The sequence below is a fragment of the Zeus faber genome (assembly GCF_960531495.2).
Source record: "Zeus faber genome assembly, chromosome: 18".
Taxonomy (NCBI): Eukaryota; Metazoa; Chordata; class Actinopteri; order Zeiformes; family Zeidae; genus Zeus; species Zeus faber.
The window spans coordinates 26,460,279-26,474,066 of NC_137210.1; positions in this window are offsets into that span (position 1 = coordinate 26,460,279).

The window sequence follows — 13,788 nt, forward strand, 5'->3', positions numbered from 1 at the left end:
TGCGTGTGCGTGTGTATATAAACCATATAAACCGATTCAACTGGCGGCCCGCGGTCCAAAAGTGGCCCACGTGCAGTGGTTGAAAGTAACAAAGAACAAATAGTCACTATACTTTAATACACTTTTCAAGTATTTGCACTGAAGGAAATTCATTTCGAGACTTTCGACTATCACTCCGTTTCGAAACCAATGTGGTAATATAATTAAAGTGAACTGTTTTAAATACAGACGGATAATTTTCCGAGCTGAGTAGAAGGCGTTTCTCTCGCTCCGGCTCTTGAAAACACGCTCCCTCCTGTCACAAGGCTCACGCCACCGGACACCGTCCTCTCACTCATTTTCGTTGCCTTTCCACTCGGCGGAGGGCGGCTCACGTTCCCGGGGAGCCTGCGTGCGAAGGTGAGAAACAGGAGGCGGGGACGGGGAAGCGACCCGGTTTGGGACGCCCTCCGTGCGCCGCGCTCGCCGCCCCCAAAGCGGATCAGCAGCTCCCTCTCTACTCCGCGGCATAACTGTTTCCTGCAGGGCGGGGCAAGTGGGAGGAAATGGAATTTCCCCGTCAAGCCACGCCACCGACGCCACGACGCCCTCGTACCGCGTCCATTTTGACCCGGCCCCTCGGGACCGGCATTGGCGGGCCCCCGCCCCGCCGGCTGGACCCCGGGTGTCAGTAGCGTTGGGGCTATCTTGCCGCCTCGCTCTTTGTTCTCCTCCTTCTCATTAAAATGCGTCGGCCCTGAAAGGAGGAAAAGTATTTAAAGTGAAAAAATATTAAACGGAAAAAAACGAAAAAGTTGGGTTCATCCGTGCACGGAGGAAGATCCTGTTCAAACCCACGGACCCCTGAACGCTCGGGCGGAGCGGGGGCCCCTAATTGGCAGAGCTCGGCTGAAAGCCAGCAATTAGGTTCCCATGACAAGACAGCGGAGGAGGGGAGGAGGAAGAAGAGCGAGGGATGAAAAGAAAGGGTTCTTTTTCCCCTTTCCCATGCAGGGTAATTAGAACGGGGCTGACACCTCCACTGGAACGAGGACGACGGGAGGAGATTCAAAGCGTTGGGAAACAGTGGAATAATAAGAAGGAAGAGGGAAGAAAAGCTGCGCGTCGGCTCTGCTCTGGTCGGCGGTTTTGAGAGTGGAGGAGGAGCGGATGGAGGGATGGAGGGGGAGCGGATGGAGGGATGGAGGAGGAGCGGATGGAGGGATGGAGGGGGAGCGGATGGAGGGATGGAGGAGGAGCGGATGGAGGGATGGAGGGGGAGCGGATGGAGGGATGGAGGAGGAGCGGATAGAGGGATGGCGGGGGAGCGGATGGAGGAGGAGCGGATGGAGGGATGGAGGGGGAGCGGATGGAGGGATGGAGGGGGAGCGGATGGAGGGATGGAGGAGGAGCGGCGGTGGAGGTTCTGGGTCCCGGCCCTTCATTGTTCTGGGCCGGGTAGTTTGTTTTTTTGTTTGTTTGTTTTTTTGGTTTTGTTATTTTTTGTCCCAGGAAACACAAGCTGCCTGAGAAGGCTCCTTGGCGTCAAAAAATTGCCACTGGAACAAGCAAGAAAAATATTCAAAGAAAATATGTTTTCTATTCTGAAAGGCCACGACCGGGTTTTATTTATTTGGTTGTTTGGTTGTTTGTTTTTTTGTTTGCTATTACAAGATTCAAGAGCTTTATTTGTCACACGTTCAAACATATATGCAGTGAAATGTCTTTGCCTGACATATTTGTTGAATATATTCACTGAAATATCATTATAGGAAACTAGGATCCTAATGCGATAGGATCCTATAGTAACATTCTCTAGAATATCATAGGTAAAAACAAATCCCATCCTATAGAATTTCTATAGAAAGATTCTCTAGGATGGTACTGGAAATATGAAGAATAATATGAAAGGATCCTATAGGCTGATTTTATATCATATTATATGTCATATTATTTGAAAGGATCCTATCAGATCTTTTGGAATAGGATTCATATAGAAAGATTGAATAGAATAGTATAGACAATATAATATTTTTAAATCCTAAAGGATCCTCTAGGACTCCAATAGGAAGATTTCATAGAATATTACGGGAAATATAAAAAAAACAAACATATATGACCCTATAGGTTTCCTATATTATATACATTCTATGGAATATTGTAGAAAAAGCTATAAAACAAATAATATCAGATCCGACAGATAGATTCTAGACCAATAAATCTTATTGGCTCTTATAGGATTCCTATAGAAAGATTCTGTAGAATATTGCAGGACATTTCATACAGGGTCATCTGATCTCGCCGCCAGATGTTTCCTCGGATTCCTCCTCTTTTTTAACAGCCCCATTCTAATTAGACGGGTTTTGTGTTTTCATTATTTTCCTCATTTGCAAGGTCGGCTCCTGCAAACTAATGTAAATGTGGGTATAATGTAGTGCATTTATGCAACATTACAGATTAGTCAGTACTTAGGGGAGTAATTGCCACGTAATGAACCAGAATAATCATTAAATAAATACCATAGAGACAATAAAGGACTCTAATCCCATGGAGAGTGTGTATATACTGGACGGAAACAATCGTCCGTATTCAAACTTTCTGTTTTTGTTTTGTTTAAAAACATTGCAACTGTGCATCCACTGTCTGGCAAAAGTTACCAATAATAAATATGAATATATTCATAATAATAACTCATAGTAGGTCTAGCTGCCGGCAGCAACACGCAGGACTCAGGGTAGTCGGCCCTTCGTTAAAGTTCAATGGACGGATGTGCTTTGGCTCTCTGTTCTGTTGTGTTTCGTGACTGCAGAAGTTCATTTATTTTGGATCTATCGCGGAGAATATATAATGACATTATTTGTGGGTAGTGGGCTACACCAAAAACACAAACAGAATGAAAATATTGCAAAACACATACACAATAAATACATATTCCTTGCATTATGTAATTGCTTACTGTTATTGTTACCAGTAATTATAATTCAGGATGTTTGTATGCATTGATATCTATTGAATAGCCATAAATTCTGACAGTGATTTTATTGGGTTTTTATTTTGTAGAACTTACTCTGGTGCGTGTCTCAGAAGCTTTTGTACTGATAATGTTCAATAAGCTGTGCTGTGTTTAATCCGATTGTCTCCTGGTCATGCTTGGATCTCATCATCTTCAAACATAATAAAGGTTGATAGCAATACGATTAGACCTGTCGATTTGTCATTTTGAACGGTTTAGAGCGTGTATCTTATAGCCATTGCAGCGCATTAAACGTCATAAACATGTGCGCTTCTGAGGACAACTGACACGCACCAGAGCTCATTCTACAAAATACAAAGCCAATCACATCACTGTCAGAATTCTTCACTGTGTACCAATTTTGTGGTCGGTGTCATGGCGAAAGAGCAGGGGAGGAAAAAGCACGACGAGTGGCGCAAGAAAAATGTTTTATTGGGCAGTAGAGGGACCGAACGAGAGGAGGCCAGAATACAGCAACGTGTTTAAATACATGTGTTTACATTTAACACCCGGCGGGTGCCACGAAGGAGGCCCTGGTTACGTGAGGCCAACAAACAACCTATTTTTCTGCGTTTTGTGGAGCAGTTGCTGTTGCTGTGTCATCCATGTCAGCTTTGAGAATGTGAGTGACCATGTTGGTCTGAGTGCGGGTGACGTGGACGTAGCCGCCCCACGTCGCTGGACCGCGCACCACCCTGATGAAATGAGCCTCTGGACCCCGGGACGCGTGGGGCAGGAATTTAAAGCAACTTCATCTGGATGAAATGTCGTCACAGATGGCGCAGCGGCTTGCGGAGGCGTTTGACCCGTCCTTGTTTTCTGAGGTTTTTGCAGTCCTTGTTTAAGAGCTGGGTTCCAGAGTTTGAGAGTTTTGTTCTGAGGTTTTCGGAAAGTATTTCAGTCCTTTTTTTTTTTTTTTTTTTTAAGAGGAGAGTATCCGACCTCGAGGGCAACACATTCTGCCCGTCGCTTTTTTGCTGCCTTGGAATTTGGGCGTCTTTGTGGCGTCCGGAAGGGAACCAAAATACACAAAAAGAATACAAATAATATGAGTTGGTTATGTTTATTGTCACCAGTAATTATAATTAAGGAAGTTTGTATCCGTTGATATCTGTGGAATGTCTATAAACTCTGACAGTGATGCAATTAGGTTTTATTTTGGAGAACTCTGCTGCGTGTCAGTTGTCCTCAGAAGCCTTGATGATGTTAAATACGTTGCGCTTTGTTTCATCCAATCGTCTTCTGGTAAAATAAGGCCTGTCACGTTTTAACTTTGTACGGTTAAGAGTTTGTATCTTATATTCCTTTAGTCAAAGTCCAATCCTGACTGTGAATGTCGGTGCTTGACAGTATTTTAGTAAGCTTTGGGTTCCTGACTCACGTGATCTGTGTGCTACGTCAACCTGCGCATGCCCGCAACGATTTCCTCGTTGTAGCATACATCGGTGCATGGCGCCATCTTGGTGAGGTAGTCATTGTCAATCACAAAACTCCACCCAAAATACTGAACCGATCCGGAGGAAACCCGAACGACGCCGTGTTGGAACAGCCCCGAATACACATCTTATTCAGATGGTCTGTGGGTTCGTCAGATCCATGACGTCCATGGAAGTCTGACATCAGTCACATCTGCACGGGCCGCCATCTTGGTAAGGACACGGCTGTTGACTGATCCCTGGACGGCAATGCTGTCATGTGACCTGTGCAGGCCGCCATTTGCACATGCGCGCACATTGCGGTAGTGATGAAAAATATAGTATTTCACTAAATTATTCCACAATTATTGACCGATCTGGATCAATCTTGGATGACGTTGTCGGATAAATTATTATTACTAGTAGTAATTTTAATATATAAATATTTTATTAGTGAATTAATAACCCAACATTGATATCATTATATTATAATAAACAAAAATATTTATAAATTGTGAAATTATTATGAGCATTATTTTTAAATATATCAGTGGAAATATTCATATAAATTTCAATACTGAAAACAGCAACAATAAAACACTTTATATGATGATCATGTACAGTATATATTCATTAATGATATTTTATTTTGTATGTTATATATATTTTACTTTTCGGTCCATTTTTACTTTTATATACAAATACTTTATTTTTGCATTTTTTTATTTTATTTTAATTATTATTTTTTACATGAATTGTCTGCACAACAACGCATCAATCCTCACCACCACAAATTCCATCCATCCATCCATGCCTCCATTTTCTAACCCACTTGTCCTGGTCGGGGTCGCGGTGGCAACCACGTTATGACTCTGAATGACTGAGCTTTGGATCAGCTCGTACAGTACCTGCACATTGGTTTTTATCCGTCCATCCATGCCTCCGTTTTCTAACCCGCTTATCCTGGTCTGCTGCTCTGTTGGCAACAGGGCCAGCAGAGCAGCCCGGACGTCCCTTTCCCCAGCGACTTCCTCTCGCCTTTCCTGGGGGATCCTTAGACGTCCCCAGGCCAGCTGAGAGATGTGATCTCTCCAGGGTGTCCTGGGTCTGCCCCGGGGTCTCCTACCAGCTGGACGTGCACGGTACACCTCCAAAGGCAGGCGTCCCGGGGGCATCCTTACAAGATGCCCCAACCACCTCCACTGCCTCCTCCCCGTGTGGAGGAGCAGCGGCTGTGCTCGAAAAATCAAATTAAAATATATAAATGAATAAAATAAATACATTCATGAAGTAAATAAATAAACAAAATAAATAAAAATTAAATAAAAAATAAACATTTACAATAGCTATACACGATACCTAATGAATTAAATATTAAATATGAAAGAGTGAACCAGAACGATGAAACTAAAGATCATAGAAATGGATTGGTAATCTACAATAAACCTAATGATAAACAACCAAACAAATGGAATAAAAACAACAGAAGCACCTCTGTATCCAGGTCATCCCACTGTCCCAATTCCGGCCTCTTCGCAAAAAAATTCAAATAAAAAACGCCCAAGTCTTTGAACTTCTCTGGGGACTGGACGTGCACGGTACCATGGCATGGCGCCAATCGCAGCGTCACTTCCTGCAGCTTCTCCGCCAAACTAAGAGTTTGTCATCCAGCTGAGGCAGAGCGCCGGCAGCGGCCTTTACCAGCGATGGAACGCAACCGGCGGAGGAGATGATGAGCGGGACCGGCTGCTCTAAAGAGACCCCCCACGTCCCGCGTCCATATACGGTCAATGACGTCATGGCGACCCCGCCCCGCAGCTCGCCGCTCGCGCATGATTGGTCCGCTTGAGAGGGCGGAGCCGACGGCGGCAGCTTGTGGGAAGTGCCGCTGCGCATGACAAAGTCCCGGTTCCGCAAAGGGTAAAAGGCAGAAGCGGCGGCGGCGGCGGCGGCGGCGCGTGGCGCGTGGCGGTCAGGAGCTCCACGCACCGGGGTCACGAGTTGGGGATGAGTCGGTTCGTTCGGCTCTGAGCTGTGAATGGGATTCTCGCAATTCTCAATTCTGTCAAAATGACTCATTTACGTGGAACGCGAGGTGCGACTCAGTCACATTCAACATGAATTACGACAAAAAGCCTTCACCCAAAGCTTCTTTTGCTCAAGATAATTTAATCCTCTCACGGGTCTTTTCGTCCGAGGTCCGAGTCACTGAAACAATAAGTTTGCTTCCGGCGGTGCGTCGTCTTCTTTTATCCCTGCTGGTTATTCGGGTGGGGTTTTTTTTCCACCCTCCAACCCTGCCGATGCTCATGCTAACGTTAATTCCCAGGGTGTTAGCCGCCATGTCGCGCTAGCTATGCTAAGCTAACGCTAATGGGGAGCGATGGAGCCTTATTGAAGCGCTAGATGACATTATCCGCCATTTATTGCAATCCTAAACTCGCCAAACTCCGCGTGATTACTGGATCAATGTTTATTTACTGCAGTTCCCACGGGTTCACGGGAGGGAAATAATGCTCCGGCCCTTATAACTGACTTTGCTAAAAAGCCGGAGCATGTGCGGCGGTGAAAGGGCGGCGGCCCAAATGTGATTAAGGCGTCCGTTTTAGCACCGGCTGCATTGATCAGCGGTAATCTCACGGAAGAATGAATAAAAAAACAAGATCAATTAGACAGCGAGGCAGGGCGGGCGTGGCGGACGGGCCGGGATGGTTCTGCTGCTCTGACTGGGGACTCGTGCAACTCCAGGGAAGCGGGACGACTGCATCCTTCATGTTTTGATTGACGACATTTAATATCAATCGATCGATCGATTTATTTAACATCAGCCTGAGCCAGGCGGGTTAGTGCTCTACACTGCTGAGCGGATGGTGAAAATGTCGTTCATAATAAGGCTTTGATTAAGTGTGGCTTTACAGTCGTGGAATATGACAACATTTCATCCAAAAGTACTTTTTTTCAATGTGCGAGAAAATTATAAATTTAAGAATGGATATAATACCATATATGGATCACACTTGGATAATTATACTGTAATTATTGTAATTATTAAAATTATTATTATCATTAATAACATAATTTTTTTTACGTTTAATATATCATCATGTAGCCCAAAGTGTTTTATAATAACATTAGACAATATAATAATAATAATAATAATAATAATAATAATAATAATAATAATAATAATACATGGGGTCCATTGTCGACACCAATTACAAATTTTTGAGTTCCCACTGGACGGTAGCATCAGTTTGTGCTGTCGCTGGTGGTTACATCATTATTACAGTGTCTGTTGTGAGAGAAAAATGCACACGATCAATTCTTTGAACGATGTTTCACATGTTATACAGGGCAACAGCCCTTTGTATGTTACGTAGCTTTTAAAACACATTGCCTCTGGGTTTTAAGGAGTCTCTCAGAGTTCATATGAAGAGACTCTTCATAGGTTTTCCCAGATCACATTCCATCTCCACTTAACCTGGAGTGGAGATAAGGATAACCCCCAGGGGGCTCGACAGGCCATTGCGGTTTGGTTTATGGCGCCGTGAGATTGTATCTCTGACCGGAGTTTGACTGTTAAATCGCTGTATGACGGTGACACCCGGGGACATGACTGAGGGGCACAGTCTTGTGAATGACACCTGACCAATGGCACGCAACCTCTCATCGGTATAAAACCCTCTTCATCAAAAGCAGGGGCAGACTGATCAAGACCACTGCTTTGAAGCAGATAATAATAATAATAATAATAATAATAATAATAATAATAATAATAATAATAATAATAATAATAATAATTATAATAATAATAATTATTATTATTATTATTATTATTGTTATAATAATGATAAAGAAAAATGCTAACCATATATTCCATATACTCCGAGTTTTGCCCCTCAATTTAGTCACATTGAAGGACTGTGATCATTCCTCAGTGAATGGTTTTCAATCATTCCATATCTTGAATTAATAGTCTTGAACTACTGCCCAAATTCTCAGACAATTCTCAAATGAATCCTCCCTATAGCTTTGGGCCTCTTTTAGAAGATTCACTCTGGTGGACTTTGATTTATGCAGAATTTTTCTATCCAAACTGGAGTCATGAAGGATGACTTCCAGCTAACTGACAAACACATGTCGATTAACTTCTGTGTACATTATACTATATGTACGAGAACAACTAGCACCATGGAACATAACTTAATATAAAACAGAAAAGTAGTGTTGCTGATTGAAAGCTTTGAAAAGATGATAAAGGTGTTGGGGGTTAAGCGTGTGCTGCTTCATTAATAATGTCATCTGAGCCGAGCTGAGCATCATCCATCACCCGATGGATGCAACACCATAGTCCAGTCAAACGCCACAGGTGGAGCGTATGGAATATTCCAGAAACACAATTCATATTTAATTCATTTCTGGGAGAAACTGTGGCCGATTAATCCAGGAACCCTGAGCGACGCCCGGGGTTACCATGACGACTTATTGTGTATCGTCATGTTAAATAATAATAATAATAATAATAATAATAATAATAATGATGGAAAAAAAAATAATAATAACAATAATAATAATAATAATAATAATAATAATTATTATTATTATTATTATTTTTATGATTATTATAAATAATCATAAAAATAATAATAATTTAAATTTGTATAAGATCGCTTTACAGGAGAGGAGCAAGGGGGGCGGGGCAGATTAAGGCAGAGAGGAACAAAAACAAAACAAAGGAAAATCTAAAATAACGGAAAGATGGCTCTTGAGGCTTGTTTTGAAAGTGTCCACGGTGAGGTCCTTAGGGATTAATGGAGGGAGAGAGCTCCAGAGGGTGGGGGCCTTAGGGATTAATGGAGGGAGAGAGCCTAACCCCAAAGTTCGTCATGTGGTACAGGGGACAGACAGCAGACCCATGTTTGAGGACCGCAAGTTCCGGGATATAGTGTGCTATATATGGAGGACCATGTTGAATTCTTTATGATCGTTTACTATGTTTTAGACAGACAGACAGATAGACAGATAGATAGACAGACAGACAGACAGACAGACAGACAGACAGACAGACAGATAAAAAGATAGATAGATAGATAACAAAGATAAACCTCTAAGCAATTCAGACAGACAGCTTTGTGAAATTTTTCATTTATATGTATATATATATATATATATATATATATATAGACACACACATATACGTATATAGATATTGTATGTAAATATATGTATACATATGTATATATATCATATATTTATGTATATATAAATACAGTATTTATACATATATATATATGTATGTATATATATATATATATATATATATATATATATATATATATATATATATATAAATACACACATATATTCAGATATTGTATGTAAATATATGTCTACATATGTATATATACCGTATATATGTATATATATACAGTATACATGTATATATGGATATATACTGTATGAATATATATATTTTATATGTATATTTGAGAGAGAGAATCAAACTGTGTGGCTAGCTGAAGAACATGACCTTGGAAGCGAAACCCCCTGGGGAGACCGTGGACCGGTCCATTTGTGTTTGACTATCAAAATGTTTCCCTTCCATCTGTCTGTTGCTCCGTCTGTCTCCCTGACCAGTGACGCTCTCTCCCTTGGCAGAACGGCAGCGCTGGGCCCCGTCCAAACCCAAAATGGCACAGATTGGTTCCGTCGCAGGAATGGCCCCGATCCGCACGGTCTCCGTCGCCTCCGTCGTCCGTGGCGTCGGCCAAATGTTCTTCTCAGAGAAGCAGATGAGACGCCACACTCTGTCAGTCAAGGATTCGCCCCTGATGTCCATGTTTCCATGTTTCCAGGATTCCAGGTTTCCAGGATTCCAGGTTTCCAGGATTCCAGGTTTCCAGACCACTTTCCAGGCACAAATCACTCACAAGAAAGTTTCATGGATGATGCGATATATGGATGTTTCATGTGATCTTTGTGTTCTTTGAGTGGTTTGAATGTTGAGTTAAGGTTTTTGAAAAGGTTTTGCGGCCATTTTTTACTGCTTGAGGTGCCGGGCTTTTTCATTTTTAAAACAATTCATGTCTTAAATGCACAACTACTGGCTAACTCTGTGTCCACTTTCTACCACTGGGTAGGACAATTCTAGTACTGTGTAGAAACTTTCTAGTACTTGATGGGACCTTAGTTGTGGATAGGATTATTCTAGTACTGGATAGGACCTTTCTAGTAATGGGTCGGACCTTCCTAGTACTGGGTAGGACAATTCCAGGAGTGGGTAGGACCTTTCTAGTACTGGATAGGACCTCAGTAGTGGAGAGGACCATTCTAGTACTGGATAGGACCTTTCTACTACTGGCAAGGACCTTGCTCGTACTGGATAGGACCATCCTAGTACTGGCTGGGACCTTTCTGGTACAGGGTAGATCCATACTGGTACTGGCTAGGACCTTTCTTGTACAGGGAAGGACCATTCTAGTAAGTAAGTACATTTTATTCATAAAGTGCCTTTCAAAACCAGAGTGAAAAAGTGCTGTACAATTAAGACATTAAAGAAAATAGAAATCAAAAATAGAAAATTAGAAACAGAAATATAGAAAATGACAATATAAAAACATAAAGAATTGCACAGAAGGAAAAAACACACATTACAAGACAAAGTGCTTACGACTGAGATGGGTTTTCAACAGCTTCATTTTTTAATAATAACATTAACTGCAGAATCAATTCTTCAGTGAATGGGTAACCAATGAAGAGCGGCCAACACTGGAGTGATAAGTGACTTACGTTGCGTCTTAATTAAAAGTCTGGCGGCCACATTTTGGACAACTGGAGTCGAGACACAGAAGAGCCACTCAGGCTGGTGAACAGTGCATTACAATAATCAAGATGGGAGGAGAAAAAAACCATGAATGACTTTATCCAGATTTCAAAAAGAAAGTGCAGATTTGATTTTGTCAGTGTTCTTCAGATGAATTAAACAGTATTGGACCACTTTACATGCAACTCAAAGTCCATGTGTTGGGCAAAGAAGACTCCAAGGTTTTTTGAGGCTTGCATGACAATCGCTGCTAAAGGACCAACTGCTGTACTTTATCAGAAATGCTCTCAGGGCCTATGAAAAGGACTACGTCAGTGTTCAGCTGGAGGAAGATATATGACATACAGTCCTTGATAGATGTTATGCAGTCCTGCAATGTAAAGAGCAGGCTAAGATCATTTAGTTTGAATGAGAAGTACAGCTGTTTATGGTCCGCATAACAGTGATAAGAAATACTATTAAGAGACCAAGGGGGAGCATGAACAGGGATAAAAGGAATAGGGCCAAGGATTGATCCTTGGGGCACACCACAAGTCAGTGGAGAAAATGAAGAGACAGTCATCTTCAGCCACGGAAAAACCCTTACCTGACAAGTAGGAGGTAAACCAGGCAAGAGCAGTCCCAGTTATACCCACCCATTGGTTTGGCCTACTCATGCTGAGTTCGGACTACGTGATTCTGGCCTGATTTTCCCCTCGCCGACAGGTTATTGGAGATCGCCCAGCAAAGCACGGATTGGAGGGGCTTTGCTGGGCATGGCTTGAACTGCTCACTACGTGATCCGACTGCTCGCCCAGCGCTCGCCGTTGGCTCGCAGATGCTGGCGAGATATCAAGCAGGTTTAATATCTGGCGGTGTCGGGATCGAATCGGGTGTGACGCCACAAGCTGCAGCCGATCAGAGCAGACACGGAGTGAGGTGGAGGAGTCGGGAAGGAGAGACGGGAATGCACGGAACAGCAGCCAGAAACACACAACATTCCTATTTTACTTTTCTTCTCTAGTTTTTTAATATATTTTTTATTTAAATTCGGCTTTTATTCGTTCAAAAAGAATAAAAACAAAATAATCCTGTCCTGTGCGTGGTATGGTGCCATTTTCGGTGTCACTTCTCGCGTGTGTTTTCGTGACAAAACTTAGTTCTGAGACCCCACAGAGTCGTCTGGGATTCCTCCTGGTGAAAGATCTTGTGATGTGTGACTCCCTGTCACCGATCAGTCATGTATTGTGAAACCACAAGGCCGCAACATTAGCGGTCACAAGTCAGAAAGTTGTGTAGTGTGAAGTGTGCGATCTGATGGCTTTGAAAGTTGTGTAGTGTATCCATGGTATAAGGACTATAAAGTGGTCAATGGTGTCAAAAGCTGCACTTCGGTCAAGCAGCAATAGAACTGAACTCTCCCCAGCATCAGCACGCATTAGGATGTCATTTGAAACCCTGAGAAGAGTAGTTTCGGTACTGTGCCTCAGACAAAAACCAGGCTGAAATTTATCAAGGATATCATTGTTGGTCAGGTCATGTAGGAGTTGCTTACATATTACTTTCTCCAAGACATTGGAAATGAAAGGAAGTTTGGATATAGGTCTATAGTTACTGGGGAGCGATGGATCAAGGCTTGGCTTTTTTAAGAGAGGCTGAAAAATAACTTGTTTGAAGTAACCAGGCACAATTACAACAACTTGTACTGGGTAGGACCTTTCAAGCACTGGGTAGGACCTTTCTAGTACTGGGTAGGACCTTTCTAGTGCTGGGTAGGACCTTTCTAGTACTGGGTAGGACCTTTTTAGTGCTGGGTAGGACCTTTCTAGTGCTGGGTAGGACCTTTCTAGTACTGGGTAGGACCTTTTTAGTGCTGGGTAGGACCTTTCTAGCACTGGGTAGGACCTTTCTAGTGTGGGTAGGACCTTTCTAGTGCTGGGTAGGACCTTTCTAGTGCTGGGTAGGACCTTTCTAGTACTGGGTAGGACCTTTCTTGTACTGGGTAGTACCTTTCTAATGCTGGGTAGGACCTTTCTAGTACTGGGTAGGGCCTTTCTTGTACTGGGTAGGACCTTTCTGGTACTGGGTAGGACCTTTCTGGTACCAGGTAGGACTTTTCTCATACTGGGTAGGACCTTTCTAGTACTGAATATGACCTTTGTAGTAAGACATTTCTAGTACTGGATAGGAGCTTTTTTTAAGACCTCTCTAGCACTGGGTGGGACCTGTCTATTACAGGTTATGACCTTTCCAGCAATGAGTAGGGTCTTTCCAATCCTGGGTAGGACCTTTCTAGTACTAGGTTGGACCTTTCTAGTACTGGGGAGGACCTTTCTAATACTGGTAAGAACCTTTCTAGTACTGGCTAGGACCTTTCTTGTAGGACCTCTCTAGTACAGGTTAGGACCTTTCTAGCAATGAGTAGGATCTTTCTAATATTGGGTAGGACCTTTCTAGTACTGGGTAGGGCCTTTCTTGTACTGGGTAGGACCTTTCTGGTTCTGTGTAGGACCTTTCTCGTACCACCTCTCTAGTACAGATTAGGACTTTCTAGTACTGGGTAGGATCTTTTAAATACA